The 24,000-nt window shown below is 45.0% G+C and overlaps 1 protein-coding gene across 3 annotated transcripts in view; it reads left to right on the top strand.

Annotated features, from left to right (window-relative positions):
• LOC143300394 (TOX high mobility group box family member 4-like) overlaps positions 1-24,000 on the top strand; it is a 121,314-nt gene that overhangs the window by 45,310 nt on the left and 52,004 nt on the right. The window lies entirely within an intron of this gene.

Raw genomic sequence — 24,000 nt, 5'->3', positions numbered from 1 at the left:
TGGGTTGGGCAGGGGGTACTTCGATCGAACTGGGACTGTTCATCGGCTGAAAGTCAGAAGTAAGTGACTATTAAGGGAGAGTGCCAGATATAAGAAGCTGTTGAATACCCAAAATTTAAAAGCAGTCAAAGACAGTGACAGATGAATAAGAATCTAAGCATCCTCAGACAGGAGAAGTGGAGATTATGGGAACACTAAAAAATTAAAGCGTTCTGTGCGTAAGCATGAAAGGACAGGTGGATAAAATGAAATACACCCATCCAGACGTCGATTTGAAAGTGAAAAGACTTTGATATCAAAATGCATTCATACACATGATAATTTGACACAAGAGAATCACAAAGGAATACCGAAATACACGAACATTTGAATGTTAAAAAGTGAATATATCTATAGACAGGATTCACACGCGTGATAATTGAAGGACACAAGAGAATCACAATGGAATACCGAAATACATACGTTCATTTTTGAATGTTTAAAAAAAAAAAGCATATATCCCTCGACAAGATAATCAAAATATACTGAAAAAACTACAACCGCCGATCACAGTTGTTTGCTTTTTGTCATTTAACATTTCACAGTGACACGGGTCTCCTTTTTGGCATTCAGTTATGTCTTGTCTGTCCTCTCTCTTTCTGTCTCTCTCTGTCTGTCTTTCGGTCGGTCGGTCTTTCTTTCTCTCTGTCTGTCTGTCTGTCTGTCTACCTCTCTCTCTCTGACCATCTCTCTTTTTTTCTTGCTCTCTTTTATTTTCGGCATTTTATGTAAATTACGCAGTGGGTTTTGCTCACTCTTGTTTTTTTCTTTCTTTTTTTTTTTTTTTTATCTCTGTGAATCTGTAAATAGTAACGATTCTCTCTCTCTCTCTCTCTCTCTCTCTCTCTCTCTCTCTCTCTCTGTGTGCTAGTAGAGCAAAAAATGCGTTGTTGTGTATTATGCGGAAGCTATATATTCTTAATAACAATTCTTTTGAGCTATTTTTCAAACTATCTGATTCACAGGTTCAGCCAATTCTACAGTATGGTCCCGAATTATGGGAGTTAGAGAAAGCTTCAGTTCACTGTGAGTCTGTTCATTTATTTGCAGTTAAAAAGTATTTAGGCGTAGATATGCGAACACCGAATGATCTAGTTTATGGTGAGACAGACAGATATCCTATATACGTAAATTCTGCAGTTAGCTGTATTCATTACTGGCTTAAGTTAATTCAGATATATACTTTTAGGTTACCTTACAAAGCGTATTGAATGTTGTATGACTTGGATATGAATGGAAAGAAAAAGTGGGTTTCAAATGTTCGCATTTGTTTGTATGAGAATGGTTTTGGTGATGTCTGGGAAAATCAAGGTGTTGACAATATGAATGGTTTTATTAGTTTATTTCGTCAACGTTTGAACGATTGCAAGTGGCAGAACTGGAATGATCACATAAATACAAGTGAACGGTTTAGTTTGTACAGAACATTCTGTTGTAATCATGATCTGAAATATTATTTGAAAATGAACATAGATAGACAGTTCAAATATGTAACAACAAGATTTCGGTTTGGTATTTCTGACTTGAAAGTGCACCGTTCCAGATATAAATTTCGTAATGACTGTGATTTGTTATGTCCATTGTGCATTGTGCAGGACGGCAAAAGAAGATGATGTACACTTTGTTCTTTGTTGTCCAGAACTTAATGAGGATAGAGTTAAATTTGTCCATCCTAAACATTACAGACATCCTAGTTTGTTCAGATTGAGTTTATTAATATCATGCACAAAACCTGATTTGGTACGTAATCTTTCCTTGTTTTTGTACAAGGCTTACAGGTTTAGAGAAACAATTATTTCATAGTCTTATTTCCATTGTTTATTTATCAGCAAATTATGTTATTGTCTTTTGTTGCTGTTCAAATACCCCATTCATGAGGGGCTATGGCCTATATATGAATAGACCATTCGTTCGTTCGTTCGTTCTCTCTCTGTGTCCGTCTGCCTGTCTGTCTGTCTGTCTCAGGTGTCTGTCTCTCACGGTCTCTGTGGTTGTTATCCTTTCTTTCCTTCTCACGGTCTCCCTGGTTGTTAACCTTTCTTTCCTTCTCACGGTCTCTGTGGTTGTTATCCTTTCTTTCCTTCTCACGGTCTCCCTGGTTATCCTTTCTTTCCTTCTCACGGTCTCTGTGGTTGTTGTCCTTTCTTTCCTTCTCACAGTCTCCATGGTTGTTAACCTTTCTTTCCTTTTCACGGTCTCCCTGGTTATCCTTTCTTTCCTTCTCATGGTCTCTGTGGTTGTTAACCTTTCTTTCCTTCTCACGGTCTCTGTGGTTGTTATCCTTTCTTTCCTTCTCACGGTCTCTGTGGTTGTTATCCTTCCTTTCCTTCTCACGGTCTCCATGGTTGTTATCCTTTCTTTCCTTCTCACGGTCTCTGTGGTTATTATCCTTTCTTTCCTTCTCACGGTCTCCATGGTTGTTAACCTTTCTTTCCTTCTCACGGTCTCCATGGTTGTTATCCTTTCTTTCCTTCTCACGGTCTCCATGGTTGTTATCCTTTCTTTCCTTCTCACGGTCTCTGTGGTTGTTATCCTTCCTTTCCTTCTCACGGTCTCCATGGTTGTTAACCTTTCTTTCCTTCTCACGGTCTCCATGGTTGTTAACCTTTCTTTCCTTCTCACGGTCTCCCTGGTTATCCTTTCTTTCCTTCTCACGGTCTCTGTGGTTGTTAACCTTTCTTTCCTTCTCACGGTCTCTGTGGTTGTTATCCTTTCTTTCCTTCTCACGATCTCTGTGGTTGTTAACCTTTCTTTCCTTCTCATGGTCTCCCAGGTTATCCTTTCTTTCCTTCTCATGGTCTCCATGGTTGTTATCCTTTCTTTCCTTCTCATGGTCTCCATGGTTATCCTTTCTTTCCTTCTCACGGTCTCCATGGTTGTTATCCTTTCTTTCCTTCTCACGGTCTCTGTGGTTGTTAACCTTTCTTTCCTTCTCACGGTCTCTGTGGTTGTTAACCTTTCTTTCCTTCTCACGGTCTCTGTGGTTGTTATCCTTTCTTTCCTTCTCACGTCTCTGTGTGGTTGTTATCCTTTCTTTCCTTCTCATGGTCTCCATGGTTATCCTTTCTTTCCTTCTCACGGTCTCCATGGTTGTTATCCTTTCTTTCCTTCTCACGGTCTCTGTGGTTGTTATCCTTTCTTTCCTTCTCACGGTCTCTGTGGTTGTTAACCTTCCTTTCCTTCTCACGGTCTCCCTGGTTATCCTTTCTTTCCTTCTCACGGTCTCTGTGGTTGTTATCCTTTCTTTCCTTCTCACGGTCTCCCTGGTTGTTAACCTTTCTTTCCTTCTCACGGTCTCCATGGTTGTTGTCCTTTCTTTCCTTCTCATGGTCTCCCTGGTTGTTATCCTTTCTTTCCTTCTCACAGTCTCCCTGGTTGTTATCCTTTCTTTCCTTCTCACGGTCTCCCTGGTTATCCTTTCTTTCCTTCTCACGGTCTCCATGGTTGTTATCCTTTCTTTCCTTCTCACGGTCTCCCTGGTTATCCTTTCTTTCCTTCTCACGGTCTCTGTGGTTGTTATCCTTTCTTTCCTTCTCACGGTCTCTGTGGTTGTTATCCTTTCTTTCCTTCTCACGGTCTCTCTGGTTATCCTTTCTTTCCTTCTCACAGTCTCCCTGGTTATCCTTTCTTTCCTTCTCACGGTCTCCCTGGTTATCCTTTCTTTCCTTCTCACGGTCTCTGTGGTTGTTAACCTTTCTTTCCTTTTCACGGTCTCCCTGGTTGTTATCCTTTCTTTCCTTCTCACAGTCTCCCTGGTTATCCTTTCTTTCCTTCTCATGGTCTCCCTGGTTATCCTTTCTTTCCTTCTCATGGTCTCCCTGGTTATCCTTTCTTTCCTTCTCATGGTCTCCCTGGTTGTTAACCTTTCTTTCCTTCTCACGGTCTCTGTGGTTGTTATCCTTTCTTTCCTTCTCATGGTCTCCCTGGTTATCCTTTCTTTCCTTCTCACGGTCTCTGTGGTTGTTATCCTTTCTTTCCTTCTCACGGTCTCCCTGGTTGTTATCCTTTCTTTCCTTCTCATGGTCTCCCTGGTTATCCTTTCTTTCCTTCTCTTGGTCTCCCTGGTTATCCTTTCTTTCCTTCTCACGGTCTCTGTGGTTGTTATCCTTTCTTTCCTTCTCACGGTCTCTGTGGTTGTTATCCTTTCTTTCCTTCTCACGGTCTCTGTGGTTGTTAACCTTTCTTTCCTTCTCACGGTCTCCCTGGTTGTTATCCTTTCTTTCCTTCTCACGGTCTCTCTGGTTGTTATCCTTTCTTTCCTTCTCACGGTCTCCCTGGTTGTTAACCTTTCTTTCCTTCTCACGGTCTCTGTGGTTGTTATCCTTTCTTTCCTTCTCACGGTCTCTGTGGTTGTTAACCTTTCTTTCCTTCTCACGGTCTCCCTGGTTATCCTTTCTTTCCTTCTCACGGTCTCTGTGGTTGTTATCCTTTCTTTCCTTCTCACGGTCTCTGTGGTTGTTAACCTTTCTTTCCTTCTCACGGTCTCTGTGGTTGTTAACCTTTCTTTCCTTCTCACGGTCTCCATGGTTGTTGTCCTTTCTTTCCTTCTCATGGTCTCCATGGTTGTTATCCTTTCTTTCCTTCTCATGGTCTCCATGGTTATCCTTTCTTTCCTTCTCACGGTCTCCATGGTTGTTATCCTTTCTTTCCTTCTCACGGTCTCTGTGGTTGTTAACCTTTCTTTCCTTCTCACGGTCTCTGTGGTTGTTAACCTTTCTTTCCTTCTCACGGTCTCTGTGGTTGTTATCCTTTCTTTCCTTCTCACGGTCTCTGTGTGGTTGTTATCCTTTCTTTCCTTCTCACGGTCTCCATGGTTGTTATCCTTTCTTTCCTTCTCACGGTCTCTGTGGTTGTTAACCTTTCTTTCCTTCTCACGGTCTCTGTGGTTGTTAACCTTTCTTTCCTTCTCACGGTCTCTGTGGTTGTTATCCTTTCTTTCCTTCTCACGGTCTCCCTGGTTGTTATCCTTTCTTTCCTTCTCATGGTCTCCATGGTTGTTATCCTTTCTTTCCTTCTCATGGTCTCCATGGTTATCCTTTCTTTCCTTCTCACGGTCTCCATGGTTGTTATCCTTTCTTTCCTTCTCACGGTCTCTGTGGTTGTTATCCTTTCTTTCCTTCTCACGGTCTCTGTGGTTGTTAACCTTCCTTTCCTTCTCACGGTCTCCCTGGTTATCCTTTCTTTCCTTCTCACGGTCTCTGTGGTTGTTATCCTTTCTTTCCTTCTCACGGTCTCTGTGGTTGTTAACCTTTCTTTCCTTCTCACGGTCTCCATGGTTGTTGTCCTTTCTTTCCTTCTCACGGTCTCCCTGGTTGTTATCCTTTCTTTCCTTCTCACGGTCTCTGTGGTTGTTATCCTTTCTTTCCTTCTCACGGTCTCCCTGGTTATCCTTTCTTTCCTTCTCACGGTCTCCATGGTTGTTATCCTTTCTTTCCTTCTCACGGTCTCCCTGGTTATCCTTTCTTTCCTTCTCACGGTCTCTGTGGTTGTTATCCTTTCTTTCCTTCTCACGGTCTCTGTGGTTGTTATCCTTTCTTTCCTTCTCACGGTCTCTCTGGTTATCCTTTCTTTCCTTCTCACAGTCTCCCTGGTTATCCTTTCTTTCCTTCTCACGGTCTCTGTGGTTGTTAACCTTTCTTTCCTTTTCACGGTCTCCCTGGTTGTTATCCTTTCTTTCCTTCTCACAGTCTCCCTGGTTATCCTTTCTTTCCTTCTCATGGTCTCCCTGGTTATCCTTTCTTTCCTTCTCATGGTCTCCCTGGTTATCCTTTCTTTCCTTCTCATGGTCTCCCTGGTTGTTAACCTTTCTTTCCTTCTCACGGTCTCTGTGGTTGTTATCCTTTCTTTCCTTCTCATGGTCTCCCTGGTTATCCTTTCTTTCCTTCTCACGGTCTCTGTGGTTGTTATCCTTTCTATCCTTCTCACGGTCTCCCTGGTTGTTATCCTTTCTTTCCTTCTCACGGTCTCCCTGGTTGTTAACCTTTCTTTCGTTCTCATGGTCTGTGGTTGTTATCCTTTCTTTCCTTCTCATGGTCTCCCTGGTTGTTGTCCTTTCTTTCCTTCTCACGGTCTCCATGGTTGTTGTCCTTTCTTTCCTTCTCACGGTCTCCATGGTTGTTGTCCTTTCTTTCCTTCTCACGGTCTCCATGGTTGTTGTCCTTTCTTTCCTTCTCACGGTCTCTGTGGTTGTAATCCTTTCTTTCCTTCTCACAGTCTCCCTGGTTATCCTTTCTTTCCTTCTCACAGTCTCTGTGGTTGTTAACCTTTCTTTCCTTCTCACGGTCTCTGTGGTTGTTAACCTTTCTTTCCTTCTCACGGTCTCTGTGGTTGTTATCCTTTCTTTCCTTCTCACGGTCTCCCTGGTTATCCTTTCTTTCCTTCTCAAGGTCTCTCCGAGTCTTTGTTCGTCTTTCTCACCCTCGGCATGTTTTCCTCTTAAGTGACAGGGTTCTTTTTGCGGATGTCTGCATCATGCAGAAAATAAATGCACATGCCTGTCTAGCACCCTCATCAGTGAACATTCTATCTTTCCTTCCCCGTCTCTCAGACCACCCAGCCCTTCCCCTTTCTCCCTCGTCTCCCCTCCTCCAACCCCCACCAGCAGGGCAATAAGTGATGTGATTTATTTATGTATTTATTTATTACTGTCCGTAACAGCAGCATGTATATTGGCAAACCGTGAAAGATAGCGGGACTGTAAACGTCAACCCCAATGCTTTCCTCACAAACAAACAAGCGGCAGGTATATCTTTTTCGGTTTCGGCCACTGTTGGCTGGAAATCAGATGGAAATGAAAAGAGGAGCAGAGGGGTTTTAAAACAAGCACACACAATCAACATTAGCCAGATCGTTCTGAATGGAGGGGGAAATGGGGAAAAAGTTGGGTGGGAGTTGGGGGGGTTGTGGGGGGGGGGGGGGGAGTGGGGGGGTCTGGGATAAAAAAAAAAATTAAAAAAAGTCTCCTGGGGAATTGCCGGCCTTTCCCCCTACGATCGCTAATCGAAGTGGATGACAAGAGAGGGGTCTGGGGAATTGGTCTGGAGTTTACCCAGCCAATGGGAGGGCCACACTCTGAAAAGCAGGAAAAAGAAAAGAGTGGAGTGGAGGGGCTGGGGGTAAAATGGCAGGACAGATTGCATCAATAGGCAAAGCTTGCATAATTGAAGATTACCAGAGATCGCTGCAGTGTTTGATTTGCAGCCGCTCTAATGGCTTTCGTTATCTCTTTGATCCTGGGCATGGAGAGGGGAGGGGAGGGAGGGTTATATAGATCTGTTATCATTAAAGGGTGTGTGGTAAGCTTACTGGCGTTTGGGGCTTATCTTTCTTCAATCGTGATACACCCCACCTCTCTCCATAAAAGAGGGGGTGGGGTTGGGGAGGCAAGGAGGATCTGGAGAGGATAGGGAAAAGGATGGTGAGATTTAGCAGAAACGGTTTCACAGCTTGTTTTCTAACAGTGGTATAAAGTCTGTCAAAATAAGTGAATGAATGAAAAGAACCCGGAAGACACTGACGATTACTTAAGCTGCAGCGTGTTTATTTGCGATATTGATTAACGTTAAAGATTTTGGAGACAGCTCGGGCAAAGGACAGCTATCTCCCAATGATTGACTGAGCATTTTTATCATCTCTGCTGTTTCTTCCCCCTGCCTTCATTACTGGCAGAATGGTGATGATGGATAACCAGAGAAGCATGGCTGGTTGATATTCAAGACACTGTGGACAGCAGGGGCAAAGATGATGGTGAATAATAAGGGTATGAGTGATGAGGTCAGGAAATTGTGAATGATACGTTATCGGGAAAGCATGGCTGAGGATGAACATGAACAATTGAAGGATGGACGGAATGGAAGACAGGAAGAATGGGATGAACATGAACATTTGGATGATGGGTGAATATGAAGACACGAAAAATAGATCAGTGGGAGGATAACTGATGGACACGGAAGTATGGATAATCAGGAAGATATGTATGACAGATCAGTAGAAACGTTACAGGTGATGTATCATTTTGAAAGGATGGATCATGGATAAACAGGAAAGGTATGGATGCAAGTGGACAGGTGGATGTTGATGATAGATAATTAGGGAGGTGTGAATGACAGACATTCCGAAATTTATGGATGATGGTGAACATGAAGATATGGGTGATAAATTACCAGGAAAATGTGGTTGAGAAACAGGAACAGACGAATGGTAGATATTAAAATTAACGAATGATGGGTCATCAGGAAGATAACTAGACATGATTTATAAACCAAAAAATACCATTTACAAACAGCAAGACTGTATGGTAGATAATCATGCATGTTATGGATGATGCGACAAAAATATAAAGGCATGGATAATAGATAACCAGGAAAGTATGAATAATTATTATTTACAACCAGGAAGGTATTAACAATATATGATGGGCGAAGTTATGTATAATAGATTATCACGAAGGTATGGAGGACATACGGTGTGGGAGGTATGGACGATGCATAATCGGGAAAGTATAAATAAGGCAGAATCATGGAAGTATGAATAATAGAACATGGGTGAAGTAATGAATGCTAAATCAGAGACGTGTGGATCGATACACAATGAAAAAGGTGTGAGCCATTCATCATTTCATGGCATCGGGACTTTATGATTGAAGACAGAGGGTTCATCATCTACAGTTGTTGATGGTAGTTCTTACGTTCACTCAGCTCTGCAGATGGAATTATACTTGCATGACTGTTTTAATCCCTGCTGACCAGGCAGTTATACCAGTTTTCATGGTCTGATGATAAGTATCCAGAAAACAATGACCTAGAAACAGTAAGGACAGGGAGACTGGTGTGTGATTGATGATACCACTTCATCTTCTTTAAACGAGAGTAGATACATGTGTGTGTTTATTTATTATAAATTGATATTTATTCATTTATATTGTTTTGACAACGGGCACGGGCCAAATGGACGGTATCAAACGATTACAGATTTATTTGGCTGTGACTCGGGACGTCAAGCCACTGAAAGCTTCGCATCTGTCCTGCTGGATGAATACTCTGTAGACCCCAATCCCCACCGTTTGGAATCGTTTGTTTCTGTTTGTCAGAATCTTCTGGCTCCATGTTTGTCTTGAAAGATTTTTAGACATGACAAATGAAGAACATTTGAACACACAAAACTATAAAGCTTTCTTAAACAACATCCTTACATGAATGACAATAAAGCTTTCTTAAACTACATGATTGATTAAATGACATCCAGGTATAAAATGCGTCCACAGACACAAGATTTCAAGAACCAAAAATCGCAGTCTAAGACACGTGAACTCAGGGGATATTTTCAGTCGACAGATTCATCCATCATATGATCATGATAGTGATTCCACCTCTCATGAGCATGAAAGGACATTTGAAGACCAGAAATGAATATGTGAACATGAGAACTAAAGTTCATTTGTATACCAAAAAGGCGGTCACAGGCATTATTTTTATGATATTTGAATTACTCAGATGACCGGATTTATTCATTCATTTATTTTTTCCTCTCAGTAACAGCGATAAGTATTTCTACAAACAGTGAATAGAAAAGTAGAGTTTGCGGAACTGTTGCAATCAGCTCCTGTGTGTTCTCTCAACAAACAAACAAGTGGCAGAATCTCTCAATGCTTAAGTGATTTCGTTTGTGGGTGGAAATCAAATGGAAATGAAAAGAGGAGCAGAGGGATTTTAAAACAAGCACACACACAATCATTATTAGCCAGATCGTTCTGAAAGGGAATGGAGGAGGGGAGGATAGACCCCTCCTAAAAAAAATCTTGTCTCTCGAGGAGGATTGCTGGCTTTCCTCCCAAAAGGTTGCTGATCGAAGTGGATGACAGCAGAGAGCTCAGGGGAGTTGGTCTGCAGTTTACCCAACCAATGGGAAGGCCGCACCATGAAAGCACTGAAGAGAGTGGCTTGGGAGGGTGGAGGGGTAAAAATGGCGGGGTAGATTGCATCAACAGACAAATCTTGCATAATTGAAGATTACCAGAGATCGCTGAGAATGTTTGATGATGCTTCCAGCCATTCTAATGGCTTTTCATTATCTCCTTGATCCCAGAGGATGAGTATCTGTGTGCGAAAATTGGAGGGGTGGATGGGACACATAGACGTTATTGAAGAGAGAGGAAAGGGACAATGTCGTAAAGTTTCTGGCATTTTGGCTTATCTTCTTTAATCGGATATATTCCATCTCTCTGTATATAAGATTTAGTAGGCCCAGCTGTCCAGCTTGGGTATTGGGTCTGAAATATAAAATGTCCGGAACACACCGCCTGACAGCAAGAAAGGAATGAAGGGTAGAAGGGGCTTTTCTTTTGGCTGCAGCGTCTTTATCCGCGATGTGGACTGACATTGGAAACCAGGGGGAAAATATCTGACAAAGGATTAATTCCTCTCAGTGATTAACTGAAGTTTTATTTTTTCCTTTTTTCTTTTCTTTCATTCTGTCTTTCTTAGTAATTGAGAAGTTATTGGTGATAGATAATCAGAAAGGCGTGACTGTTAAACGGTAAGAGTATGGTTTATGGCTGATGAATTGATGACTGCTTCAGTATGATTTGTGGCTGATGAATAGATCACGACTTATAGTTTGTGGCAGGTGGATAAATTCTAACGACTTAAGTATGATTTGTGGCAGGTGATTAGGTAACAACTTTTGTATGGTTTGTAGCTGGTGAATAGATAACTTTAGCATAAGTGAACGAGAAGAGATACTCGGATCATGTATACGTGTTTGTTTGTTTATATATATGTTTGCTTGTTTGTTTATTGCTGCTAATTTGTTCATGTTTAGTTGAGTCATATAGCAGACAGAACAGGTCGGCAGACATCGGCCGAACGGACGGTTTCAAAAGATTACTGATTTACTGAGCTGTGATTGTGGATGTCAAGCCAGTGAAAGCTTCGCGTTCTTTCCCGCTGAGTCAAAATCCCTATTGAACATGCAGTCCCAATTCAAAGGAAGCGGTTTTTGTCTCTGTTCAGCGTTTGTGTGCTGTCATGGAATCACGCCAGAATCTGTCTGGCTGTCTGCGTCTTGTCTGGTTCTGTGTGTCTCTGTCTTTCTCTCTGTCTCTCAGTCTCTCTCTATGTGTCTCTGTCTCTCTCTGTTAGGTCGCGGGATCAACGAGCACGCATGCGTGTTTGTGTGAGTTCGTGCGTGCACGTGTTCTTGAGAGAGAGAGAGAGAGTGTATGTGTGTGTATGCGCGCGCGCGTATATACTTGTGTGCGTACGGAACACGTTTCGAAGCAGTCAGTACGATAGTTTACTTCTAATAGTGCATTTTCACCCAGTGTTCGTTCTTGTTCGTGGAAAATAACACCACTTCCCAAAGATTCCAACTGTGAGTGGAACATCTGTGACAATGATTTTGTAAACATTTGTCAATAATCCATATTTGTCTTGTGTAGTGTGATCTTTGATGTTTACGTTATTTGCCACACCTGCTCGTTTTGGCGTGTCACGATGTGGGCCAGGATTTGAACCAGAACCGAAGAGGTTTTGAAGAGGATGTGTTACAAATAGGCTACAACATGAATAATCCCCTAACGTTATTTGTCCTCAAAAAGATGTGGATCCACAGAATACACATATGGGGGAATCACACAATACCGATACGGAATGCAGTTACTTTGTTATGACATACTGCTTGCAAAGGGGTGTTTTTAGATTTGGTTTAGATAGAATATTTTGAGACTGGAACACGTTTTTGAACAGATCAAGCCGTGCAGCCCGAAACCTTGATGACTGTGAAATGAGAGACTCTTCAGCAGCCTTACAACGTTTTGTGTGTTGTACACAGAGATCAACACGGCTTTGTGAGAACGGAAATCACTCGGAAGGCAAAAGGGATACAGGTTGTGGTAGCAAGCACATCACCTGTGCTTTGTATTTAAAAAAGTGTGTGTGTGTGTGTGTGTGTGTGTGTGTGTAAGGGAGAGGGAGATGTTCTTGGGCCTGCTGTTCACTGCGTTAGATAATTTTGATTCATGAATTCAGACCGTTGAGCGCAGTTTTCATTGTTCGTTCCATCTGTGTGTAACAGATTTATAATTCGATGGCTGTTGTTGTAGCCAGATTGCCTCTCGTTTTTATTTTCCCTGGCTGGCCAGAGTTTTACAATTCAACGGCCGCTTCAATTACCTGAGTGCCAGCTGAGTCGAGTTGGGCCTGTTCTGCCCGTTAACAGACGACAATTATTTTCGCTTTCAAGCTTGGTGGGGAAAAATCCCGTTTGTGTCGAGCAGCTTTTTGCGCTGCCAGTATCGACCGAAATCACAATCAGACCGGCTGCAATGACCGCATCCAGCGCCCAACACAAAGTGTTTGTAGTTGTGAAAACGGCCATAGGTGGAGCCATTATTTCTGGCAAATTGCCTCCCTTGGTTGTCTCGCGGGGATGGCTCCATGCATAATGGATGCACTGATGGCTGCTCATCCGTAATGAATGGTTGTCAGAGTTGTTGTAGCCTTGGCCCTGTCCGCTCGAACACCCCTCTCCTCCCCACTCTCCTCCCCACTCTCCTCCCATGTTTCTCCTGTTCACCTCCCCCCCCAACACACACACACTCCTACCCCCACTCCGCCACCTCTCTCATCCCCATCCCACAAGCATCGAGCAGGAGATATGTCATGGATTTGTACAGGTTTCTTTTGGAGCGTTCTCTTCTGAAGACCAGTTGGATCCAGTTAAAAACGTATATTGTGTTAAATTTAGAGAAGAAAGGCGAAATATTGCATTCATTATACAAATTCTTGGAAGGAAAAAAAAAAATCAAAGCAACAAGCTTGAGCTTCTATCATGCTCTTTCATCTTATGTTTGTGAAGATAGAAGGCACGGGGAGAATCTGTGCCTGGTAGTTTTTGCGTGCTTGCATCTCTTCTCCAGGTTGAGTTCGTTGTTCATTCCAGCTGTTCCGGAACTCAGGCATTGACAGAAAGATCTGGCAGTGTCGTTACAGCACAGTTATAGTTACGTTTGGCTTTGCAGGCAATAGAACGGTTTGTTGGACAGCACAGTTACAGTTATGTTTGACTTTGCAGGCAATACAAGGGTTGTTGGACAGCATAGGTATAGTTATGTTTGACTTTGCATGCAATAGAAGGGTTTGTTGGACAGCACAGTTATAGTTACGTTTGGCTTTGCAGGCAATAGAAGGGTTGTTGGACAGCACAGTTATAGTTATGTTTGACTTTGCAGGCAATAGAAGGGTTGTTGGACAGCACAGTTATAGTTATGTTTGACTTTGCAGGCAATAGAAGGGTTTTTGGACAGCATATTTAGTTATGTTTGACTTTGCAGGCAATAGAAGGGTTTGTTGGGCAGCACAGTTATAGTTATGTTTGACTTTGCAGGCAATAGAAGGGTTGTTGGACAGCACAGGTATAGTTATGTTTGACTTTGCAGGCAATTGACGTGTTGTTGGACAGCACAGGTATAGTTATGTTTGACTTTGCAGGCAATAGAAGGGTTGTTGGACAGCACAGTTATAGTTATGTTTGGCTTTGCAGGCAACAGGAGGGTTGTTGGACAGCACAGTTATAGTTATGTTTGACTTTGCAGGCAATAGAAGGGTTGTTGGACAGCACAGTTATAGTTATGTTTGACTTTGCAGGCAATAGAAGGGTTGTTGGACAGCACAGTTATAGTTATGTTTGACTTTGCAGGCAATAGAAGGGTTGTTGGACAGCATAGTTACAGTTATGTTTGACTTTGCAGGCAATAGAAGGGTTGTTGGACAGCATAGTTACAGTTATGTTTGACTGTGCAGGCAATTGAAGTGTTGTTTGACAGCACAGGTATAGTTATGTTTGACTTTGCAGGCAATAGAAGGGTTGTTGGACAGCATATTTATAGTTATGTTTGACTTTGCAGGAAATAGAAGGGTTTGTTGGACAGCACAGGTATAGTTATGTTTGACTTTGCAGGAAATAGAAGGGTTTGTTGGGCAGCACAGTTATAGTTATGTTTGACTTTGCAGGCAATAGAAGGGTTGTTGGACAGCACAGGTATAGTTATGTTTGACTTTGCAGGCAATAGAAGGGTTGTTGGACAGCACAGGTATAGTTATGTTTGACTTTGCAGGCAATAGAAGGGTTTGTTGGACAGCACAGTTATAGTTATGTTTGACTTAACAGGCAATGGAAGGGTTTGTTGGACAGCACAGTTATAGTTATGTTTGACTTTGCAGGCAATAGGAAGGGTTTGTTGGACAGCACAGGTATAGTTATGTTTGACTTTGCAGGCAATAGAAGGGTTGGCTTGGATGAAAGGGGAGGCAGCAAGGGGATCATTATGAACAGAGAGGTCACTGCAAGCAATGGACTTGATGCTAAGTGGAGAGGTGGCCCCTGTGTTCACGCGCCCACATAGGAAGCGAGAGAACCTGAGCGTGCGTGATCGAATCCCACACTCATCAGAATACCACCCACCCTACACTAGACCTTGAGTGGTGGTCTGGATGCTAGTCATTCGGATACGATAAAACGAGGTCCCGTGTACAGCATGCACGTAGCGCACGTAAAAAAAGAGCAGTCAGGAATTCACTCAGAGAAGTACGTATTGTCCAAAAAGTAATACAGTACAATACGGTACAATACAATACAATACGGTACAATACAGTACAGTACAATACGGTACAATACAATACGGTACAATACAGTGCAGTACAATACGGTACAATACAGTACTGTACAATACAGTACAATACGGTACAATACAGTACAATACAAAAGGGCATAAGCCGAGAGTTGTTAAACTCAGTCAGTGAAACAGGAAAGGAAATTGAGAGGCAAGGGAACTATAAATAAAAGAGACTCGACAAAGCAAAACTTTCCCAGAACAGTAGAGAAAACCTGAAAGGTTGGGTCCTAAAGTTTAATACAGGCACAAACGAAAATGTCACGTCGTCTATCTCCTGTATTATGATGATACTAATAACAAATAACAATGTCGTCTGTCTCCAGTCTGCCACGCTTGAAATGCCCCCCCCCCCTCCGCCCCCTCTCCTCCCTTCCTTCAACCCCCCCGCCCCCCGGCGCCCCCGCCCCCCCCCCCCCCCCCCCAACTCCCCTGACACTGCTGTGTCATGAGGGGTGGCCTGTGGCCTTGTCTCTCAGGGTGGCCGCCATGATTACCGCTGACACATTGAATCGCCATGGCCCCCCCTGCCCCCCCCCCCCCCCACACACACACACACACCCGCGCCCCCACGGACAAGGTTGGGTGTGTCAGGGATGCCAGGGAGGTTAGCGTGGTCCTGATGTTGTTGCTGGTCAGTCATATCTGGCGGATAGTTTACGACAAGTCTCCTGGTTGTTGTTCCTTCACCGACTTTTTGTGGTGGTGATTGAGGCGTTTTGCGGTGTGTGTTGGGGTGTGTATGGGTTTGTTCGGAGGATGTTGTAGGGGGGGCGGTGGTTTTGGGGGGCAGGGGGGACGGGCTTCGAAAGGTCAGTGTGTATGAGACGGAGAGAGAGCGAGAGAGAGAGAGCGAGAGAGAGAAAGAAGAGAAGAGAGGAGGGGAGAGAGAGAGAGAGAGAGAGAGAGAGAGAGAGAGAGAACTTGATGAAAAGATGCAAAGATTCCTTGTCACAGACTCCTGTTCCTCACCCTGCCTCCTGCCCCCACCATAGAGAGACAGAGATAGACAGGGAAGAGAGACAGAGAAAGAGAGAGAGACAGACAGACAGAGAGAACGGGACCGGACATAGGATATGACAATAGATACAATTAATTACCCTCCCCCCCACCCCACCACCACGCCGGACCACCATTATATTGCCTCCAATGGGCTCCACAGCGAACTAGAGCACAGATGGGCAGTGGTGTGGAAAGGGCTGTATAGAACTGATGGTCTGCCGGCCTGGTTGTTCAGCATCTGCTGCTATCACGGGTCATCGACAGTCCATGTCACTCTGCTTGATGGGGTCAGATAATGGGGAAGGGGGGGGGATGTGGGGGGTGGGGGGGTGGGGGGGGGGGAGAAGGCAGAGAGGAGGGGAGATGGCAGTTTGCCTCTGTGCATCTGGCGACGTCGTGATATTTCAATCTTGTCAAGAGACTGGTGTCATGTAGAATGTTTTTGTCACTGTGTGATATAATAATTATAGTCATGTCAGTGATGAATGGTTCCTAGTGGATTGTGTTGTACTCGTTGTGTGTGTGTGTGTGTGTGTGTGTGTGTGTGTGTGTGTGTGTGTCCGTGGTAAACTTTAACTTTGACAACTTTCCGGCTACTGGTAACTTGTGGCATACTAACCAAACTTGGCAGGATGGTTGGTATGAGTAAGACCTCCGAAGTCATCACTCTCATGATGATACGGTAAGCAGGTTGAGAGGTCCATGGTCAAGGTCATTATCTGGGAAAATAGGGAGGGAAAAAAACCACTTTAATTAAAGAAACTATATTATCTTACCTCCAGTTTTGATCAAACCTTTTTTTTCTTCTTTTTTATAGGAGAAATCGGTGGATGCGTAAAATTTCTGCAAATGAGCAGGATAGTCTTAGCATCCTTAGAAGGCTCTTTCCCGCTTATATATATATATATATATATTTCTTTTTGTTCCTTCCATCTTCATTTTTCTCCTTTCTGTTGTCTTTTCTTTCTGTTTCTTTTTTTTTTCTTCTCTCGTCTCTTTATTCTGTCCTTCTCTCTCTCTCTCTCTCTCTCTCTCTCTCTCTCTCTCTCTCTCTCTCTCTCTCTCTCTCTCCCCCCCCCCCGGCCCTGTAATCTGTCTTCTTACCATTGTCGTGTAGTTTTGATCAAACTACCAAAGTGAATTGTTTTACGTGCGCTGAAAAGTGCATGCTGCACACGGGACCTCGGTTTGATCGTCCCATTCGAATGACTAGCACCCAGCCTACCACTCAAGGTCAAGTGGAGGGAGAGAAACAAAAATTCTAGTCTGTATATACTATTCGATTCGATTCGACGGGATTCGAACCCGTGACACCCGCCTCCTTGTTGGGTGCTTTACCACTAGGCTACCCCCCGGGCCAGTTGCATTGCTCGGACGGAAGAGTCTAGTATGGTCGTAACCCGCTACTAACTGTGTGTAGTATGGGACTGACCAATGGCGTAGTTCGGTCAAGGTAGGCGTTTAGTCACGTGTAACTGTCAAAACGTTAGAACCAAGCAATGCAAGTGGCTCCAGAACCTCAGGCTTAGTACAGGAAGGAGAGAATGATGTATAAAAAATAGTAGATCTATACTGTACAATGCCACACAATCACGCTTCTGCGCGCACGGGTGCGCATGTACATGTATACAAGTGTGTATGTGCTGTGGTGCTTTATTGCCGAACGCGCGCGCGCGCGCGCGCACGCGCACGCGCATGTACTTTTATTCCCGTCAATTTTCAGTTACGAGGGCTTTTTTTATGGTCGTCGTGTCAGGATGGCAATTGAAGTTTATGGGTGGCCCGTCCTGGCTTTTATGTGGAGCGGGAAGTTATGGCATTGCACTGTGAATGGGGCCATGGTCCCCCGCGTGTTGTGTTGGGGAGGCGGACGCCTTTTGGATGGTCCGTCCATACTTCGGGTGACCACTACACAGCACTGGTCAGGGAAGGTGGCTTGAGCGTTGGTGGTTGGGGTGTTATTTGGGTGTCCTTGTACTTTAGAATTTTTCTTTTTTTATTTGTTGTTTTCTTCCCTTATTGTTGCCTGGGTATGTTTTCTGAGGACGTTTTCAACGTATTCTGGGACTTCAGCGTGTTTTCGTTTTACGCTGTGTGTCGATGTTAATATTCATTTATTCATTTATTTATGTACACGTGTTTTATTTGTCTGTGTGTTCGCTGAATGTCAGTTCTGTGTTCAGCAGAGTACTGAAATCCCCCCCTAACCTCGTCCCCACTCCCCCCCTCTCTTTCTCTTTCTTTCTTTGTCTGTCTGTCTGTTGGTCTGTCTGTCTTTCCCCATCCCCCCCCCCCCCGCCCCCCCCCAACCTCTCTGTTGAGTCGTTTTGGACAGTGTAGTATGGTTTCATGTGGAGTGGCTTGTTGAAAGTTTGTGTGTGTGTGTGTGTGTGTGTGTGTGTGGTTGTTTGTTTGATGGGGTGGGGGTCGTATGTTTTTGTTTGTTTTCTTTGTTTTTGTTTGATGGGGTGGGGGTTGTATGTTTTTGTTTGCTGGGGTGGGGGTTGTATGTTTTTTTGTTTTGTTTTGTTGTTTTGTTTTTTTGTTTTTGTTTATTTTCTTCTTTGTTTTTGTTTGCTGGGCTGGGGGTTGTATGTTTTTTGTTTGTTTTCACGACTTTTATGTCCAGTGGGAAGATATGGCAGCGCACTTTGAAAGTGTTTCTCACGTGTTTAAGGTGGGGTGTGGGGGTAGGGCAATTTAGACCGGGGTCCGTCCATTGGGTGACCACTACAACACCAGACGGTCAGTCAGTCGTCATCCATTCCCCCAACCCTGTCCGACTCCCCCCCGTCACCCCCTCCCCCACATGGTGTGAAAAGTTTGGTTCAGGGAAGGGGAATGGAAGAGGGAGGGTGTTGGTTATGTGGGTTCCCTTCTGGTATTTAGACAGACACCGGGCGGGGATGGTTGTTTGGGTGTTCTTGTGGTGTTTAGACACCCTCCACTCTCTCTCTCTTTGTTTTCCCGTCTGTCTACGTCTGTCTCTCTCCGTGTCTGTCTCTAGTCCGTCTCATTGTCGCGATGTCTTTCTCTCCCTATCTCTGTCTCTCTCTGTCTTTGTCTCTCTGTGTTTCTTTCTCTGTCTCTCTGTCTGTCTGGCTCTCTTTCTCTCTAACCCCCATTCCCGCTTGACAGAAAAAAAAGCTCTCTCTCTGTTTCTGTGTGTCTCTTGGTCTCTTTATCTCTGTCTCTTTATTTCTGTCTTTCATTATGTGGGTTCGCGAGCGCGTGCATGTGTGTGTGTGTGTGTGTGTGTGTGTGTGTGTGTGTGTGTGTGTGTGTGTGTGTGTGAGTGTACTTATATCTAACGCCAGAGTAGGTATAAACAGTTCGCGTGCGGACGGTATGTGTGTGTGTGTGTGTGTGTGTGTGTGTGTGTGTGTGTGTGTGTGTGTGTGTGTGTGCTTGCGTGCTTTCGTGCTCCAGCTCATTTCAGGGCCGCCTCAGACTGCTGTTGAAAATGAAGACTTCTTCAGAACTAATTGATTAACAGTTAAGTGTCCGTGGACACGGTAAGGGAACATCACTGGCCAATGCGTGCGTGCATGTGTGTGTGTGTGTGTGTGTGTGTGTGTGTGTGTGTGTGTGCGTGCGCGCGCGCGGGCATGCGTGCGTGCATGTGTGTGTGTGCGTGTGGCCATGTGTCGTGGGTGTGTGTGCTTGTTTGTTTGTGTGTGTGTGTGTGTGTGTGTGTGTGTGTGTGTGTGTGTGTGTGTGTGTGTTATGGTGTGGTGTGTTGTGTTGTGTGCGTGTGCACGCGCGCGTACGTGTGCTTTTGCGTGCAGCTATCACAGTCGTGTGCGCGGGACTGTTTGAGCGCACGTGCATGTGAATTAAGCTCTTTGTTTAGGCCTGGTATTGATTGGGTTCTTTGGGCGAGTCAAAGGCGGCGCGACGGTTAGCTTTCATGGGTAGGAGGGGAGAGAGAGACAGAGACAGAGAGAGACAGAGACAGAGAGAGAGACAGAGAGAGATTAATGTCTTTCAGTCTGTCCCTCAGTCTTTTCGCGAGTATTTATATGTCTGCGACCCGCCGCTTTTCTCTATGTCTCTCTATCACTGTCTTCTCTGTCTTCTCTGTCTGTATGCTGGCGATCTCTCTCTCTCTCTCTCTCTCTCTCTCTCTCTCTCTCTCTCTGTCCTTCTCTCAGACTTCCTCTGTCAGACTTTCTTTCTCTGGATGTCTGCCTGTCTCCCCCGTCTCCCTCACTTTTTCTTGCCACTCTCTGTCTCTGCTTCTGCCTCAGTCTCTCACTCTCCCGTCTCTCTCTCTCTCTCTCTCTTATTCTCTCACTCCCCCCCCCCCTCTCTCTCTCCCTGTGCGTGTGTGTGTGTGTGTGTGTGTGTGTGTGCGCGCGTGTGTGTGTGAATAAGGAAGAAGGATTTAGTTGAAGGAAGCGTGTGTTCCTGTCTTTTATTTGAATCACTCCCTTTACCCTACCCCCCCCCCCCTCCCACCCCCCAAATCAACACCCTCCCTCTTTCCACCCACATCTGAGTTGCGCTTGTTGTATTTGTCTGTCAACTCTCCGCCATCTTTCTCTCTCTGTGTCATGAGGTTGTTTTTTTTTCGTTTTTTTTTTCTGTCTGCCTGCCCCCCCACCCCCCCCACCCCCTCTTGCAACCCCCAGCCCCCCTCCACCAGTATCGCTCTCTCTTGCTCACTATATGGCTGATTCTGTGTGTCTCTCTGTCTGTCTGTCTGTCTGTCTCCCCCCTCTCTCTCCCTGCCTCTCTCTCTCTCTCTCTCTCTCTCTCTCTCTCTCTCTTTCTCCCGTTTCCATCCTTGTATGTGAGTGTCTGTGAGTCTCTTCCAATCTCTCCATGTTTATCTCTCTTCCTCTCTTTCTGTTTCTCTGCTCGTGTGTGTGTGTTTGTGTGTGTGTGTGTGTGTGTGTGTGTGTGTGTGTGTGTGTGTGTGTGTGTGTGTGTCCCTCCATCCCTCTCTCTGTATTTCTCTGTTTTCGTCTCTCTCTTTCTCCCCCCCCCCACCCATCACTCTCTCTCTGTCTGTCTCACTGTATCTTCCTGTTTCTGTCTCTTTCGTTCTTTCTCTCTTCTTTCTCTCCCTTCCCACTCACACTCCACTCCACCCACCTCTCTCTCTCTCTCTTTCTTTCTCTCTCTCTCTCTCCCCCTCCCTCCCTCTCTCTCTCCCCTTTCTTTTTCCCCTTTCCACTACTGCACTCTCCAGCCCTTTCACTCCCCCTCCATCCCCACCCTCTCCTCCTCCCTCCTCCCCCCCCCTCCCCCCCCCTCCCCTCCCCTCCCCCTCTTTCCCCTCCCAGCGACGTGGTAGTGGAGGAGTTGGTTTGGCAGTGATTGATCGCAAGGTGCCATCAATATTAGGTGATTACTTTCATCTCTCTCTCTCTCTCTCTCTCTCTCTCTCTCTCCCTCCCCCCTCTCTCTCTCCCTCCCTCCCTCTCTCTTTCTCGCCCTCCCTCTCTCTCTCTCTCTCTCTCACGCAAGGAACGCACACACACATACACACGCGCCCGCGCGCTTACACACACTCACACACGCACGAACACGAACACACACACACACACACACACACACACACACACACACACACACACACACACAAGCTAACGGGACCAGAGGGGGAACCAACTGTGTAGTATGGCGTGTCTCTTCTTTGTCTCTGTCTGTCTTGTGTCTGTCTGCCTGCCTCTGTGTGTCTGTGTTTCTCTGTCTGTCTCTGTTTACCTGTGCCTGTCTGTCTGTCTGTCTGTCTGTCTGTCTCTCTCTGTTCACTGGTCGCGTTTTATGAATGAAAATAATAGTAGGATGATACACCATACGGTGGAACATGACTGAGCTGTGTGTAGATGACGCAGAGATGTGGGGTCGTGTGGGTATGAAATAGAGAGATGAAGGGTCCTACGGAGATGGTATATTTTTGTATTCACCAAATACAGAGTTCCATCATTATCAGTAGTAAGACACAGTTATACATCTGGGAACCTAGTCAACTGGGCTTATGTGTAGTAAACAATTACGAGACGAGAGAGCGCAACCGATCGTTGGAAGCCTACGATAAGAACTCAAACCCAACAGCAGAAAGAGAGATATAGAGCCGTGAGTAGATGGTATAGAGAGGCGTAGGGCCGTGTATATATGGTATAGAGAGACGTTGGGCCGTGTGGAGATGGTATAGAGAGATGTTGGGCCGTGCGGAGATGGTATAGAGAGATGTAGGGCCATGTAGAGATGGTATAGAGACATGTAGGGCCATGTAGAGATGGTATAGAGAGATGAAGGGCCATGTACATATGGTATAGAGAGATGTTGGGCCGTGTAGAGATGGTAGAGAGATGTAGGACTGTGTAGAGATGGTATAGAGAGATGTAGGGCCGTGTGGAGATGGTACAGAGAGATGTTGGGCCATGTGGAGATGGTATAGAGAGATGTTGGGCCGTGTAGATATGGTATAAAGAGATGTAGGGCCGTGTGGAGATGGTAGAGAGATGTAGGACTGTGTAGAGATGATATAGAGAGATGTAGGGCCGTGTGGAGATGGTATAGAGAGATGTTGGGCCGTGTGGAGATGGTATAGAGAGATGTAGGACTGTGTAGAGATGATATAGAGAGATGTAGGACTGTGTGGAGATGGTATAGAGAGATGTAGGGCCGTGTGGAGATGGTAGAGAGATGTAGGACTGTGTAGAGATGGTATAGAGAGCTGTTGGGCCGTGTGGAGATGGTATAGAGAGATGTAGGACTGTGTAGAGATGATATAGAGAGATGTAGGGCCATGTAGAGATGGTATAGAGAGATGTAGGGCCATGTAGATATGGTATAGAGAGATGTTGGGCCGTGTAGATATGGTATAGAGAGATGTAGGGCCGTGTGGAGATGGTAGAGAGATGTAGGACTGTGTAGAGATGGTATAGAGAGATGTAGGGCCGTGTGGAGATGGTACAGAGAGATGTTGGGCCATGTGGAGATGGTATAGAGAGATGCTGGGCCGTGTAGAGATGGTATAGAGAGATGTAGGACTGTGTAGAGATGGTATAGAGAGATGTTGGGCCATGTGGAGATGGTATAGAGAGATGTTGGGCCGTGTGTATATATATATATATATATATATATATATATATATATATATATATATATATATATGGTATAGAGAGATGAAGGGCCATGTACATATGGTATAGAGAGATGTTGGGCCATGTGGAGATGGTATAGAGAGATGGACTGTGTAGAGATGGTAGAGAGATGTAGGACTGTGTAGAGATGATATAGAGAGCTGTTGGGCCGTGTGGAGATGGTATAGAGAGATGTAGGACCGTGTGGAGATGGCATAGAGAGATGTTGGGCCATGTGGAGATGGTATAGAGAGATGGACTGTGTAGAGATGGTATAGAGAGATGTAGGGTCGTGTGGAGATGGTATAGAGAGATGTAGGGTCGTGTGGAGATGGTATAGAGAGATGTTGGAAAGAGGCGCAAGAAGACAGGATCACAGAGAGAGAGAGAGAGAGAGAGAGAGGGAGGGAGGAAAGGAGAGGTGGCGATGGCGGAGAGGGTGGCGACAGGGGGAGGGCGGAGGTTGCAAACGGTTGTCAAAGGCCCTTTGAAGATCAGGTTTCCTTAGACTGCCTGGCCTGGGCGCTGCACTCTGTCTCTGTCTGTCTGTCTGTGTCCTGTCTCTGTCTGTCTCTTTCTGTATTTCTCTCTCTCTCTCTCTCTGTGCACCTGCCTGTTCCACAATGGCCCTGGGGGTGGGGGGGTGGAGTGGTGGAGAAGTTGATGGATTTAGACCAGGGGAGGGAGGTTCTCTGTGTGTGTGTGTGTGTGTCTCTCTCTCTCTCTTTGTCTCTGTCCTCTCTCCCTCTCTCTATGTGTCTATCCCTCTCTCTGTCTCCCTCTCTCTGTCTCTGTCTGTCTCTCTCGCTCTCAGACTGTCACTATCTCCGTCTGTCTCAGTTTGTTGCTCTCTCTCTCTCCCCCCCTTTCTCTCTCTGTCCCTATATGTCTCTCTCTTTCTACGTATGTATGTGTGTGTGTGTGTGTGTGTGTGTGTGTGTTTGCGCGCGCGCATGCGCGAGTGTATGAGCGCATTCGTGCGTGTGCTTGTTGTGTCTGTAAAACCCGATGAAGGTGGGGGAGCATCAACGGCTGGAGAGGAAGGAAAAAAAAAAAAAAAAAAGGAAAAGGAGGGAAAAACAAAAGCAAAAACACCCCCACAAAAAAAAAAAAAAAAGCCAGGAAGTTCTTTTCCTTACAAAACGTCTGTAATGCAGCTACGTGACATTGATGCAAACGATAAAAGAAAGA

This window comes from Babylonia areolata, chromosome 26, assembly GCF_041734735.1.
Source record: "Babylonia areolata isolate BAREFJ2019XMU chromosome 26, ASM4173473v1, whole genome shotgun sequence".
In the NCBI taxonomy this organism is placed as follows: Eukaryota; Metazoa; Mollusca; class Gastropoda; order Neogastropoda; family Buccinidae; genus Babylonia; species Babylonia areolata.
Note: the sequence above shows the minus strand (reverse complement) of the source record. Positions and strands in the feature narration are given on the sequence as shown.